Source organism: Schistocerca nitens, chromosome 2 (genome assembly GCF_023898315.1).
Source record: "Schistocerca nitens isolate TAMUIC-IGC-003100 chromosome 2, iqSchNite1.1, whole genome shotgun sequence".
Lineage (NCBI taxonomy): Eukaryota > Metazoa > Arthropoda > Insecta > Orthoptera > Acrididae > Schistocerca > Schistocerca nitens.
In genome coordinates, this window is record NC_064615.1 from 717,297,631 (window position 1) to 717,312,496 (window position 14,866).

A 14,866-nucleotide genomic window follows, 5' to 3' on the forward strand; every position below is an offset into this window, starting at 1 on the left:
CCGCATGCCACCGTATGGTGCGTGGCGGATGGTACTATGTATCACACCATTACACTACTACTCATTTCCTCTCCTGTACCACTCGCTAATAGAGAGAGGGAAACACGGCTTTCTTTGTGCCTCCGTCTAAGCCCTAATTTCTCATATCTTATCTCCGTGGTCCTTACACGAAATGTATGTTGGCGGTAATAGAATCGTTGTCTAACATTTTTCAATAGTGTTCCTCAAAAAGAACGTCGCCTTCCCTTCAGGGACTCCCATTTGAGTTCCCGAAGCATCTCCGTAACACCTGTGTGTTATTCGAACCCGATGGTGACAAATCTAGCAGGTCTGGCTCTGAATTGCTCCGATATACTCTCTTTGATCCGACCTGCTACGGGTCCCAAACACTCAGGCAGTATTCAAGAATAGGTCGCACTAGCGTGCTGTATGCTGCTTCCTTTACAGATGAACCACACTTTCGCAAAATTCTCCCAACAGGCTGAAGTCGACCATAAGCCTTCCTTACTACAATCCACACATCCTTATTCCATTTCATATCGCTTTGCAACGTTACACCCAGAGATTTAAATGACGTGATTGTGCTAATCAGGACACTACTAATGCTGTATCCGAACATTACAGCATTCCTAGTCATCCTCATTAACTTAATTTTTTCTACATTTAGGGCTCATCTCACCAACTACAAATTCTGTCTAAGTCATCTTGTTATCTATCTGCAGTCACTCTACTTCGACTCCTTCCCCTACAGCACAGCATCATCAGCAAATAACAGCATATTGCTCCCCACCCTGTCTGCCACATCATTTTATGTATGCAGAAAATAGTAGTGGTCCTGTTACACTTCCCTGGGGCTCTCCTGGCGATACCCCTGTCATATCCCTGAATATTGACCGTACCCCTTGGTACACCCTGTGTACACATGGCCATTAAAATTGCACGCGATGTAAACGGTATGCAAAAAAGCGTCAATTACAGCTGCAGTGCAACCTCGCACACAAGGTAGGAGTAACGTCATTATGTATATAAGGGAAGGTTACGCAGTGGCTTTCATACTCACAATCGCTTTTGGTTGTCTGTTGTTCTCGACAAGATCATGTGACGCTTCGTATAAGAACAAGAGGAAACTTGTACCAGCACGTAGGAAATTCGACAGCAGCAAGATTCTGGCCTATCGAGACTACAGTTTACCATTTCGCTACGTTTCTGATCGAGTTGGTCAGGATCCCAAGTCTGCATAAGGATCGACAGATTCAAAAGAGTTGTATGCGATGCTATGTAGGGGCATCGTGCAACCAGTGCCTGAGTGGACAGAAATACCTTACCGCTCTGCCGTGTAGGATCAGCCACGCCTCATGCGTGCGTCAAGAAATGCAACTGTTGGCAGCACGACGTTTAGACTGTCGGAACGGCGACCACAACCGAGGCTTCCCTTGGCGCGCGCCGGCAGCGGTGTGACGAATCACAACAAGGGACTCAACAGAAGCAGCACGTCTTCTGAGGCGAGTCTCGGTTCCGTGTACAGCATCACAGTGGAGCTACCCGTGTGTGGAAGTTCCGAGGACAACGAACGTTTTTAGATTGCATTCATTCATCATCGTTGCACTTGACGTGATGGTATAGGATGACATTGGGCACACAACACGATCACCTTTGGTTAGCACATCTACATCTACATGATTACTCTGCAGTACACAATGAAGTGCCTGACAGATGGTTCTTCGAAGCACCTTCAGACTTTTTCTCTACCCTTCGACTCTCTCTAACATGGCGTGGGAAAAACAAACACTTAAATATTTCCGTACGAGCTCTTTTTTCTTTTCATTTTATGATGATGAGCACTTCTCCTTATGTAGGTGGGCACCAATGTTATCACACTCTGTGGAGAAAGTTTGTAATTGACTTTTCATGAGCAGATCCAGCTGCAACGAGAAACGCCTTTGTTTTAATGATTGCTAGCCCAAATCGCGTATTATATCAGTGACATTCGCCCCTATTATGCGATAATACAAAACGAACAGGGCTCTTTGGACTTTTTCGATGTTCTCCGTCATACCGGAGTACGGAAGAGTAGTGTAGGCACTCTCTTCAGTAGACTTGTTGCACCTTCCGAGTGTTCTGCCAATGAAACGCAGTTTTTGCTTTGCCTCCCCCACGACATTATCTAAGTGATTGTTCCATTTTAAATTGATCGTACTTTTAATTCCTAGTATTTAACGGAATTGGCAGCCTTTAAGTTTGAGCGATTTATCGTGGAACCGAAATTTAACGGATTTCATTTCATAATCAAGCGGATGACCTCACCCTTTTCCTTATTCAGAGACAAGTGCCACTTTTCGTTCCATACAGATGTTTTGTCTAAATCATTTTTCAATTGCTTTTGCAATGACGGCGTCATCTGCAAACAGTAACAGAGCTGGTCAGACTGTCTCCTAAATTATTCATGTAGACTAGTTACAGCAGAGGGCCTAGAACACTTCCTTGGAGAGTACCACATATCATTTCTGTTTTACTCGACTATTTTCCATCGATTACTACGTACTGTGACCTTTCTGAGAGAAAATCACTACTCCTGTAGCACAAATTAAGCGATACTCCGCAGGCAGGTAATTTGATTAGATGTCTTTTGAGAGGGATGGTGTCAAAGACTTCTGGAAATCTAGCTGGTAATTTAGACATCTGCCGTTGCATTTCTGACGTTCTGGGGACGGTGACTGTGGCCTACCTTCGAAGCCTCCGTGACGGTACCTTTCAGCAAGATAACGCAAGACCGTACATTGCCTGTGCTGCCCTCACCTACTTCGACACACAAGATGTTCCCTGGCCAGCATGTTCTCCGAATGTCTGGTCGTGTATCGCCAAGAGACTGGCATACCACTACACGACAACCACTACGACTGACAAGCTCTGGTAACGAACTGAAGCAGCAAGGAATGACCTCTCCCTGTCTGACATCAAGAAGGGGACCGTACCGACGCCCTCTCGCCGATTTGATTTATATTGACAGGCTATGCAGAGCACAACTAGAACTTCAGCATAAAAGGTGTTCAGAAATTCCTATTACAGATTTCTAGAACTTGTAGAGGGGAGTGATTAATTGATATTTTGAATAGGAACTCGTGTCCGAAAACGTACCGTTTTCGTGCTACAGCCGTTTGAAAACATTTTTGCTAGTTAGATATGCAACAGGATAGTCATGGTGGGAGGTGGTCACGTCGGATCAGCTAATGTCATTTAACTTCTGTCCTGCCGGCCAGAGTGGCCGAGCGGTTCTAGGCGCTACAGTCTCGAACCGCGCGACGGCTACGGTCGCAGGATCGAATCCTGCCTTGGGCATGGATGTGTGTGATGTCCTTAGGTTAGTTAGGTTTAAGTAGTTCTAAATTCTAGGGGACTGATGACCTCAGAAGTTAAGTCCCATACTGCTCAGAGCCATTTGAACCAACTTCTGTCCTACCTCTCTGACCTGGTTCGAGACTGATTCACGTATCTGTGAGTGTTACAGCAACATGGCTGAGTACACGTTTGCCAAATCACCGACATGGTCCTTCTCAGTGGTGAAGTCACAAGGCAGTAAAAGAGCTAGTTGTCGCCTTTATCAAGATCGTTCCCCACAACGTCCGACTTCATCGCATAACCTTTTCGCCGCAATTAGGCAATGGCTTCGAGAAAGGGTACCATCAGTGTCAACAGGCGTGATTGTGGTGCTCCAAGAAGACGCCGCACATCCAAATTGGAACAGACCGTACTGAATCACGTTGAAGAGAACCCATCAATGAGTATACGAGCGATTTCTTTAGCTGTTAATGAGTGGAAACGCAAAATAAGTGATGCTCTGGGTCACTCCTAATCAATTACTTATAAAAATTGTCGCATTACCAACATGTTTTCAAACGGTTGCAGCACGGGAACAGTACTTTTCCGAACATGGGTTCCAATTAAAAATATTTCTACTCACTCCCCTCTACAAATCCTAAAAGTTGGTAACGGAAGTTTCCTAACACCCTGTGCGTAATTAACAAGAGGCAACTCTTTGGGGAAAATCGAGTTTGAACATTTTACGCATTCTTACATACTTCGTACGGTCACTAGAAACCAAGGATTCCACAGCCAAGCGAGTATGCGCCGAGTTTAATAAGTGCGAGGTCCGTGGATCGACTCTCGCCACCCGTACTCTTTTTCTGATTCGTTTCGACGTAATTCTAACGACAGATTTGCGTGGTACGCCACGAATTTGTGCGATGACCGAGAACCGCTTACGAATGTAACCCAAGTTTGTTTTGCAATAGACACACTGAGGAATAAAACGTGCACATGCAAAGACTCAGTGTCCATTTCAAGTGCTGTATGTCACAATAATTATTGTTTTCTATGCTTCTATGATCAGTACCATCCTGGTTCGTCAGTGCTCCATAGCTTACACATTATATCTGCCACACATGTAGATAAAATAATATAAATAAAATAGCTATACTGATTTGATTGAAAGTTCTTGTGTATCTTTTTTCAAATCTCATTAAGAATTTTTTTCTTCTTTTTTCAGGGTAATGATTATAAAAATAATAAAAGAATCATTCAACAATGACAGTTTGCACAGTCATAATAATCATGTGGGAAAAAAGAGAAAATAAGTGCAGGCAAGGATATTCGATCCATGGACCTCGCATTCCTGAAACTAACCGCTTAACAGGGTTTTTACCAAAGAAACTCTCCTGGCGCCCAAAATGAGGGGTGGGGACTAAGTTGGCGTGGGTCGCATCCCGGGGCCAAACCAGCATGCCCTGTTCCCTCCCCCAGGAACCAAGGGAAGCGTAGGGAACGTGGAATAGAGATACAAAGCACATCAACCAGACAGTTTTTTATATTTTTTATAACACAGCGTAGTACGAAACCGACGTAGAGGAGGGAGCGGCAATTCGTCACACTCGGTGGGACTATCGACGCATAGTTTTACCGAGAAGAACATTCCTGTGACCAGAGAATAACCGGTAGTAACAAGGGAAACTCCTTATCACAACCCCCTCAGATTTTGTGGTAAATGGGCCACTGGACAGCCCGTCAAAAACTGAACGCAGACCAAGCATGAAAACAGGAAGAAGGTGTACTGAACTGTGAAAAAAATAAAATAAAAATAGTGAACGGTCCAAGCTGAACAAGTGCAATATAGCAGCAAGTAGAATAGCTGCGGCTACGTACTTAAGTGTTCGTGGTGTTGGACTGTGAACTGGACGAGCCGTGTTCAAAACTATCTTGTGCCATTTTTTTTAGAACATTGTGTACTGTACATTGAAATGTTTGCTCTCTTTCTGTAGTCTTGGCAGTTGTCATACTATACATTGGTTATAGAATATGAGTCATGTGGTAAGAATACGTTACCGTCGCATGTAACTGTGATGAATAGACGTGTCACAGAAATGAAAACGACAAATAAACGGGTGTGAACTATGTCACAACAAAGGAATTCAAAAGCTAAGACTTCCAAAACGGAACGCAATTTCAAAACTGTTAACAACATATGTTTTGACAGAGCACAGAGAAACTTTGATTATTAAACTGTTGCGTTCATTTGTTATGTGCCAAACTATTATGTTTTCATCATTTCCTTGGGAGTGATCACATTGACATTCATACGAACACCTACATCGGCAAGTAGGCATATCTCACTCACTTACCAGGTGTACAAATTATGTGCGTCGGTAAGAGATTCCTACATACGTCCTGTCACTAATGCCGCGTATGACACACCAGACTTGTTTTCTGGTGGAGGATTCGGTTGACTTATTGCGTTGTAATCAAATGTTCGCGGTTCCCATTTGACAGCCACTTCCTTTCGGCTGCTGATAGAGTAGTTCAGCTGTCTTTCAAAATCAGCTGTCTTTATAGGTCCCTACCTTACACCTCGCCGTTGCAAACGGGCGTTACACCACAACACAGACACAAATTTGAATACAGCGAACAGCGGAAAAAAAGGCATGAGAGAGGATTCAACATCGCTTGCCCGCTTGGCAATCCAATACCGTTATACTGTACGACCGCTGTGTGCTGCGCTTCGTGTCCTTGGATCGCTCAGTGTTTCCATTTTTTTTCACAGTTCAGTACACCTTCTTCCTGTTTTCGTGCTTGATCTATGTTCACTTTTTCACAGGCTGTCCAGTGGGCTCTCTTACCACTAAATCTCAGGGGGTTGTGATAGGGAGTTTCCCTTGTAAGAGTGGTAAATGCGTGAGTGAACTCTTCATTGCAACTCCGATGTGGGTTAAGCAAGACGACGTAAAGAAAATTAGAGAAAAATTGTATTTGCCGTTGCAACAATGTCGTTCATTAAGGAAGTGCCAAAAATCAAGGACATTTTTCTCGCCGTCAGCAAACAAGTGTCTACAGATTCACTTCACGGAGTTCGTCTTCGTTTGTGGGAAGTGTCCAGAGTTCGGTAAGAGGAGCGGGTTAGGAGGTATCTGATGAGGAGTCGGACGGGTAATTAAGGCCAGCATCCGTCGCACCAAGAACCAGAAGCACATCACACAATTCTGCAACTGTATTCACTGCGCGATACAGACCATTGCACGGCTGCGGACTTCTTGAGCACTAGCGACCATACAAAATATATATGCCCTACAAATCATGTCAATATTAATCAAATCGGTGAGAGGAAGTTCGTATGGTCCCCTTGTAAGATCAGATCGAGTCGATGGTCGCTGTTGCAACCAAAGCTGATAGCTCTGTGTACCAAATTTCGCACCCCGTGTGATAAACCTTTTGCATTTCCTTTATGTTTTCGTCTTCTTTAAAGGCAAAGAGACAAGATGAAGCGGTAGCCCATCATAGAGCCTATGCCTACCGTCATGTATTTTTGACTTTCAGTTGTTAATAAACAGAGGATTTTTTCTGGTACCAGAAGGAGTAAGGAGGAGTCGCGCTCAGCTAGTGAACGAGTGAGAAGCACGCCATTTTTAGCGAGTAATTGTAGACCGCCATTTTGGGGTCGCTATGAATAAGTGAGGAGTATGTATTTCATATGTGCACCGTTTAGAAAAATACAGTATTGTTTTATTAACAGAAAGGTCGTGTGAGTTGTTATTTCAAATAGTACAATAATTACAATAACTGAAGCCCACCTGTGTACTTTGGAAAATTACGAAGATCCGATAAGCTTAATAGGAACACGGTCAAGACTTCAAAGGTGAACGCGGCGACCAAACGTAGCATTATAAAGAATGGTAAGCACAAATCTACAGCGGAGAAAGAAACGACTTCTCCCTGCAAAATAATATGAACTAATACGAACTTATTTCCAGGCATAGCTCAGCTTATTGTGCTTGTCATTCACGTCGAAAAATTAATCTCATTAATTCAATACATTTTAAAAAGTCACGCATTTTATTATCATCTATTCCATTATTTTATTATAATATACCCGCACACCCTCAAATTACCTGCATATTTATTTTACAATGCTTGTTCCTTCAGACATGCATGCAGGTATGAAGAGGCAGACAGTGTCTATCTGCAGCTGTATTAATATTACGAAATTCATTCGCAGTTGCGAATTCTTTTAATATTAACGTATTAGTAATAATCATCTTGTGGTGCGGAACTTCTCATCCCATTAACGTATTGGCTACAGAAATACTATCTGCTTGTGGCACATGAAACTTTTTGGCGGACAGGGACTCGAACCAGGATTTCCCACTTACTGCGAGCGGCACCCTTAAACATCTTGGCTATCCGTGTATGATTCCCGGACCGATCCATACATCCAGATGCCACATTATCTACACCCCTATTGCTCGCAGCACTGCTTGGATTCCCGCGGTACGGTTGGTGAGATAAACGTGTTCAACGTTAGTATTATTATCGTCGTTTTGCCCGTCTAGGCTTCTAATGTTGCGAGCAATAGGAGAGTAGACAGTATGGCATCTGGAGGTTTGGATCGGACCGGGAAGCATGCACGGATAGCCGAGATTAAGTCCATCGCTCACGATAAACGGGAATCCGGCTTCGAGTCCCCGACCGCCACAAATTTTCTTGTATCGCATAGGTAATATAATAAAGCAGAAATAAGTAAATCCAAGTACTTATTAATAAAACTTATTAAATTCTGTATAGTAGTGACAAATATAACTCGTATTTTAAATTATCTATATCATTATATAGAATTAATGTACAGCATATAGAATATAGAATTAATGAAAAGCATACAAAAAGTGGATATTGTCTTTGTCAGATTAATTTCATATTTACAAACTTCTTTAAAAACGCCAGTAGTTACATCTACATCTACATTTATACTCCGCAAGCCGCCCAACGGTGTGTCGCGGAGGGCACTTTACGTGTCACTGTCATTACCTCCCTTTCCTGCTCCAGTCGCGTATGGTTCGCGGGAAGAACGACTGCCGGGAAGCCTCCGTGCGCTCTCGAATCTCTCTAATTTTACATTCGTGATCTCCTCGGGAGGTATAAGTAGGGGGAAGCAATATATTCGATACCTCATCCAGAAACGCACCCTCTCGAAACCAGGACAGCAAGCTACACCTCGATGCAGAGCGCCTCTCTTGCAGAGTCTGCCACTTGAGTTTGCTAAACATCTCCGTAACGCTATCACGCTTCCAAATAACTCTGTGACGAAACGCGCCGCTCTTCTTTGGATCTTCTCTATCTCCTCTGTCAACCCGACCTGGTACGGATCCCACACTGATGAGCAATACTCAAGTGTAAGTCGAACGAGTGTTTTGTAAGCCGCCTCCTTTGTTGATGGACTACGTTTTCTAAGGACTCTCCCAAGGAATCTCAACCTGGCACCCGCCTTTCCAACAATTAATTTTATATGATCATTCCACTTCAAATCGTTCCACACGCATACTCCCAGATATTTTACAGAAGTAACTGCTACCAGTGTTTGTTCCGCTATCGTATAATCATACAATAAAGGATCCTTCTTTCTATGTATTCGCAATACATTACATTTTTCTATGTTAAGGGTCAGTTGCCACTCCCTGCACCAAGTGCCTATCCGCTGCAGATCTTCCTGCATTTCGCTGCAATTTTCTAATGCTGCAACTTCTCTGTATACTACAGCATTATCCGCGAAAAGCCGCATGGAACTTCTGACACTATCTACTAGGTCATTTTTATATATTGTGAAAAGCAGTGGTCCCATAACACTCCCCTGTGGCACGCCAAAGGTTACTTTAACGTTCTCTCCATTGAGAACAACATGCTGTGTTCTGCTTGCTAATCATCGTTAACTGTTTGGCTGTATGTGTCTTTAGTAAAAACGTATATGTCACAGAATGTGCGAACTCTCGAAAAAGCCACGTGTAGCTGTCCATGCGAAAAAACAGGTTCTGGTAAGTACACTCCTGTCCTCTGAAGTGTCTGAAATTCTGCATTATTAATGGTCATATCGAAGGCTACTTTTATTGCGAATTGTTTTCTCATCATATGGAAATGCATGGTTGGATTAATGCGGGGTATGAGCGCAGTTTTATCAGCCAGTGAATTTAACAGTGATGATGCACTTGCCGAAGAGAGATATCACTAATCTAATCCCTGATTACCGTTACGATTTCTAATTAACATTTTCCTTTAAAAGCAATTGATGAGGTGCTAAATCAGAAAGATTTAAAAAGTTGCAGAATTTGACGTGGTACAATTAAAAATTGGATGTTGTTTATTTCTTCAAGTTGGACAGAATAAGAACTGAGGTAAACCTTCGCCTCTTCAGGTAATGAACTAGAAATGACATATTCATTAACTGTTGTACAATCATCATTTTTGGACACATAACCGCCGTTGGATAGAACTGCGAAACATTTTATTCCTTGATTTCAATGGCATTGACTATGGTGGTAATGAAACTATCGTAATTACAACAATGTTTAGGAATTTCGATCGCCTCATTGAAGTGATCTGTTTGAGTTTTTAAATCACCATTACCCAATTTAAGTAACCATTCAGTGAAAACGGGATCTCAGTTTGCCCTCTTTATTTTAAGTCAACTTATGAGTTTTAACATGAGTCCATAAGGGTGATCGCTTAATTGTAGTTTCGACAAGGGCTGTTCTATTGGCATGTCCAACAACGGGTACCACCAAACAGAATTATTTTGCCTCCATAAGGGCGATTATTTTTCATGATGTCTTTTAAAAGTCGATCGACAACACTTAGTGCGTCTTTGGAAACCAGTGAAATCTTGTCGCAAATGATGAGATCAGAGTCACGGAGAAGCTGTGCATTCTTGGTGTGAGTGAGAATCGATGAGACCGATATATTCATGATGCGTATAGGCAGTTTGAAAATCGGATGTGCGTCCCCCCTGGTAGGAGATTGGCAGCGATGCCTATCCAAGCAACAGTTATAACACCTCGTAAAGTATGATACAAAGTTTTGGTGGACAAATGTTTTACCAGAGCCTCCCAATCCGTCAATGAAGCAACAATTGAGAATCTTATTTCTTACTAAACGTAAGTCTTGCTCAGCTATTGCCTTCTGTTCTTCGTTTAGCTTTTCGTAAGTTGTCTTCCGTTCATACGTTCTTCTTCTACGCTGAACGATTCAGTTGTATGTTGTGCGAAGACCACAACAGGGGGCGGCAGGTTGAATTGTTGGCAAGATTTGGCATGATTTTTATAAACGTTCTCCAATTCTATCAGTGTAAGGTTGAAGGTTTGAGGTGACGTGTACTGTCTCTGAATATCTTCTGAAAGAGCGTCCTGAATTGTTGTCCACAACTCAAGTATGTTGTATGTTAGCAGTAGGGCAGAATCCGCAGATGATGACGAAAATCAATTTCAGTTGCTCGTTATTTGATGTCTGGCAGCCGTCGGCAACGATTTTTTTGATACGACGTCATTAATAAGTAAATATAATTTTTATGCAGCTCCGAGTATCGAGTTCCACAGTATTCCATATACTGTGCGTAGATGAGCAAACGAGTTAGGGTTCTTTGACGTGCAGAAGTAGTACTGCTGACGTAGTATCTTCAGATATAGGCTGTATTGACAGTGTAGATGTGTCCAAAGCAATTGGTGTTTTTCTTGCGGATAATCTGTTGTCCTTTTTACAATACGAAACATTCTCGAATTTGGTGGTAAAGGTACTCGTGGGCGGTAATATTGTCATTCTACAATTTTTTAAAAAAATGCCATTAGTTTGGAGTCACCATGTGTTCTTCCGGTAAGTGGACAGGCAGTCGCGTGATCTTATGAGACCAGTGGAAAAGTCAGCGTCCGTGTAATCGTCATGTAGCCGCTGATGGACTCGTAAAACGACAGCTCAAGTTAATAGCCGCTTCGTCAATGATGAGTTGCTGTTGTCCTTCAGAATCTGAGCGCAATCGTAAAGCCGCGCAGTCATGTCCTTCATACACGCATTTATATACAAATATTTAACAGACTGTGAGTTACAGAGGAATCATATACAGGTAGATACAGTACACAAAATTTGCTTAAAGAAAGTAAACAATTCCAACCCCTGACTTGCATAATAGTACAATTAGATCGTCAATGGATGGCACCTTCTACATTGTTTTTAGAAAATAGTTTTCAAAATAAAGTTTTTTAACAAAAATAATAACTTTAAACCATTTCTGTATTTCTCGTCAATAGTGGTGAACAAAATCTTGAAAACGATGTCTCAATCATAAATTTTTATTAAGTAATACGGGAGATATGGCGTACCAACAAAACAAACACCATCGAGAAATAATATATATAATTTCTCGCCGTTGAAAAAAGAAGTACTTTACTGGCTTTAGCTGTAATACACCGGAAGATACCAGAGTGAAAGTATGTAAAACTAGCTTGAAGTAACGACAGCGTGCCCAAAAATAATGCCTCTGAATTTATGTGAAAACTCTTAAAGCTTTTTAAATAAAACGAACATTATTAACATTCTACATTTTCATTCTTCAAGTCTACATATTTATTTCTCAACATAGTCACCCTGGCGACGAACATATTTCTGCCAACGACAGACTACCATCACTGTAGAATGTTTGACTTTGTTGACGGAGCCACAACCTCACCTCTGCTTGAACCGCTTCATCACTATCAAAGTGAAGTCCTTGAAAGTATTCTTTAAGTTTTGAAAACAAATGAAAATCGAATGACGCCAAATCGTGACTGTATGGAGGATAATCGATGGCAGTGGACCCAAGGCGTCGGACTGTTGTAGATGTCACAGCGCTCGTATATGGTCTGGCATTGTCATGCTCCATGTGTGGACGAACTCTTCGAAGTCGAAACTCGATAACAGTACGCTGTTTTTCACGCACCGACATGTTACGTTACACATCGTCATGTTACACGATACAAAACGGAGCCCTCTAGCGGCAGAGCACTGCAAATATATAGACATAAAGAACAAAGATGTAGAACTTTAATAACGTTTGTTTTGTTTAAAAAGCTTTAAAAGTTTCCACGTTAAGAAAATCGGAGACATTACTTTTCATCAACAGGCCCTTGGACATACACCATTTGTTTCGGGGAGACATTAAGGAAAAGCAGGAAAAGCATCTTCCTTACGGTCCGAGTATTTCACCTTGCGATTATCACGCGCTTTGCAATCTGAAAGTACAACTGGGTCAGCTGCGATTTGGCAACGAAAACAGCAGGTTCTGACGACGCGGACTCGCAGTGGTTCTGTGACAGACGATCAGTTTTTCATTATCAGGCAATGGAAAACTTTATGGAACGTTCCGGCGTGAAATTACATCAGTTAGGATCACGTTGAGAAACAATGTGATGTGTGTTATCTTAGCAATGCACTAATAAGGTCCTCGTGTATCTCACAGAAAGTTGTCGCTCTCATATCGCTGCTGATTTCCTCAGTATTGCCGCTATACCAACGTCCTGCGCAATACAGAAAAATGTCTTTTCTTGTAAACTTGATGTTATTATGTAGGTAAAATTTAAACATCCCAAAACGTAGATACCCAGCACATATTTTCAAGTAATATGTGGAACGAAATTATTTACTTTACGAAGATACTAAATGAGTTGAATAATGTAAGTATGATTATGTCTTACGGTCTATCGATGTTATGTCTAAACAGCTTATGTATAAAATGTGTGACGCTGACCTCTGATCTCAAGAACCTGCAAATGAATTATTTAAATGTCACTTTGCTTCTCCTAGCACAAATATAAAAATAAATAATATAAATATCAGACACAAATGTCTAAAGTTTCTACTGGTTTGCGAAGCGCTAACTCCAGTTAATAACTTATCGAAAACCCTGTTTTAACTCAAGTAAGGCGCATTCTTTAATATTTTTCAATAAACGTTTTCTAGCAGTATAGGCCATCATACTTCATAGATTGCTTTCATCTAGCAGTCTTATTTTACAATAATTAGCAACTCTACGATGGCTTTCTTCTTATTTAGTGAGGCGTTTCAACATAAGTTTCGTTATCCAGCTGCTTTTGCAAATGGTATTCGCTCGGTGATAGCCATCAGTTACTTGCAATGCAAATTTTTTTCCACTTCTCATCAAAGCGACAATGCTTTTGCATATTCTTCGTGACACACACACACACACACACACACACACACACACACACAGAGTAACTGTAATACAAAAAAGACTCGCAAAACATCAAATTTTCAATCGTGGATTCATATGTACACAGAATGGTTGTTTCAGTCCCTCTACTTAAATTATTGCAATTAGCCGTAAGAGCATTATTATGAGTACTGCAAGAATAATTTTCAACAGTATGTATTGGCCACATAACAGCCGGCCGGCTCGTTTTTTTCTGAAAAATGTTTTGTGGAATACTTTCGAATAAACGCTTGGTATATTGCGCTGATTTTTTTTTTTAATGAGACCTTTGTCACAAAGTAAGTAAACAGCTAAGGAACAGTGCGGTTTTACGTCCCTTCGGTGTCGAGGTCTTCAGGAAGGAGCAAGAAAGAAAAAGAACAGCAATGAAGGAATAAGTATCAAAATTATGGTTTGGCTTGTTGGATTCCTTTGAAATTTGTATATATCAGACAAGGAAAAAGAGAAATACTGTACAACGCGCATACGATGTAACAATCTTCTTTACGCAGTAAAGAAATGGATTTTCGTTTCAAATTTTCCCTGCGAAAAGCTATTACATATGTACTGCAATCTGCAAGCATACAAAAGATCTTCACAATTATTACCTTCCCGCTCAAGTGATCTTTTCAAGACCATATGAAAAGAACTGTCACAAAAGTTCTTTGTTATCTGAATAATTGTCATAAATTCATGTATCACTAGTGTTTTTACTAGTGAACGACTGTCGCTGCAAATCGCAACATTTCTGATAAAAAGAAGGAACTAATAACGTTTTTCAAGATCACTAATGTGTTTCGTTATTAAAGTCGAAATTATCGCTTGCCTTTAGAAAAAAAAAGCAACAACTTACCAACTTTCTTACGTACGGCGTCGCTATCGATCACAATGAGAATATTGTCACACAAAATCAACTGTTTTGATGAAACAGAGACAACACAATCCTGTATGCCACCTCGAGCCAACTGACTTGCCCACGGCTCGTGAGCACGTGAACTGGAAACGTGACAGCAGCTCTCCATTCCCACCGAACACCGCCTGCTACTCCGTAGTGCGCATGCGCGAGGGAAATCTCAAGCCACCACGTTCGTGACGTAAGCGTCGCGGATAAGGACAGGGAACAGCTGTCGGAAAGATCCGTGGAAGATCGTTATTGTTGAGACATTGGAAAGATACTGAAAAACTGCGATGCACAGATAGCATTTATTTTTTATTAGCTTCTAGAACGACATTTATTTGTCTGATACATTGCAACCTGGTTAACGTAACCACATGCCTACGTGGGGATAGTAGATACAGAAGATACAACTAACTGTTGAATGT

General features: G+C 41.5%; 1 protein-coding gene across 3 annotated transcripts in view; it reads right to left on the bottom strand.

Annotated features, from left to right (window-relative positions):
* LOC126236892 (protein timeless) overlaps positions 1–14,553 on the bottom strand; it is a 399,100-nt gene extending 384,547 nt beyond the window's left edge. For 2 of the 3 annotated variants that reach the window (XM_049946528.1, XM_049946529.1), the window contains exon 1: positions 14,397–14,553. The gene's annotated coding sequence lies outside the window, so the exon portion shown is untranslated. The remainder of the gene's footprint in view (positions 1–14,396) is intronic. The other variant, XM_049946531.1, reaches the window with a different exon arrangement.
* Positions 14,554–14,866: the final 313 nt, after the last annotated feature.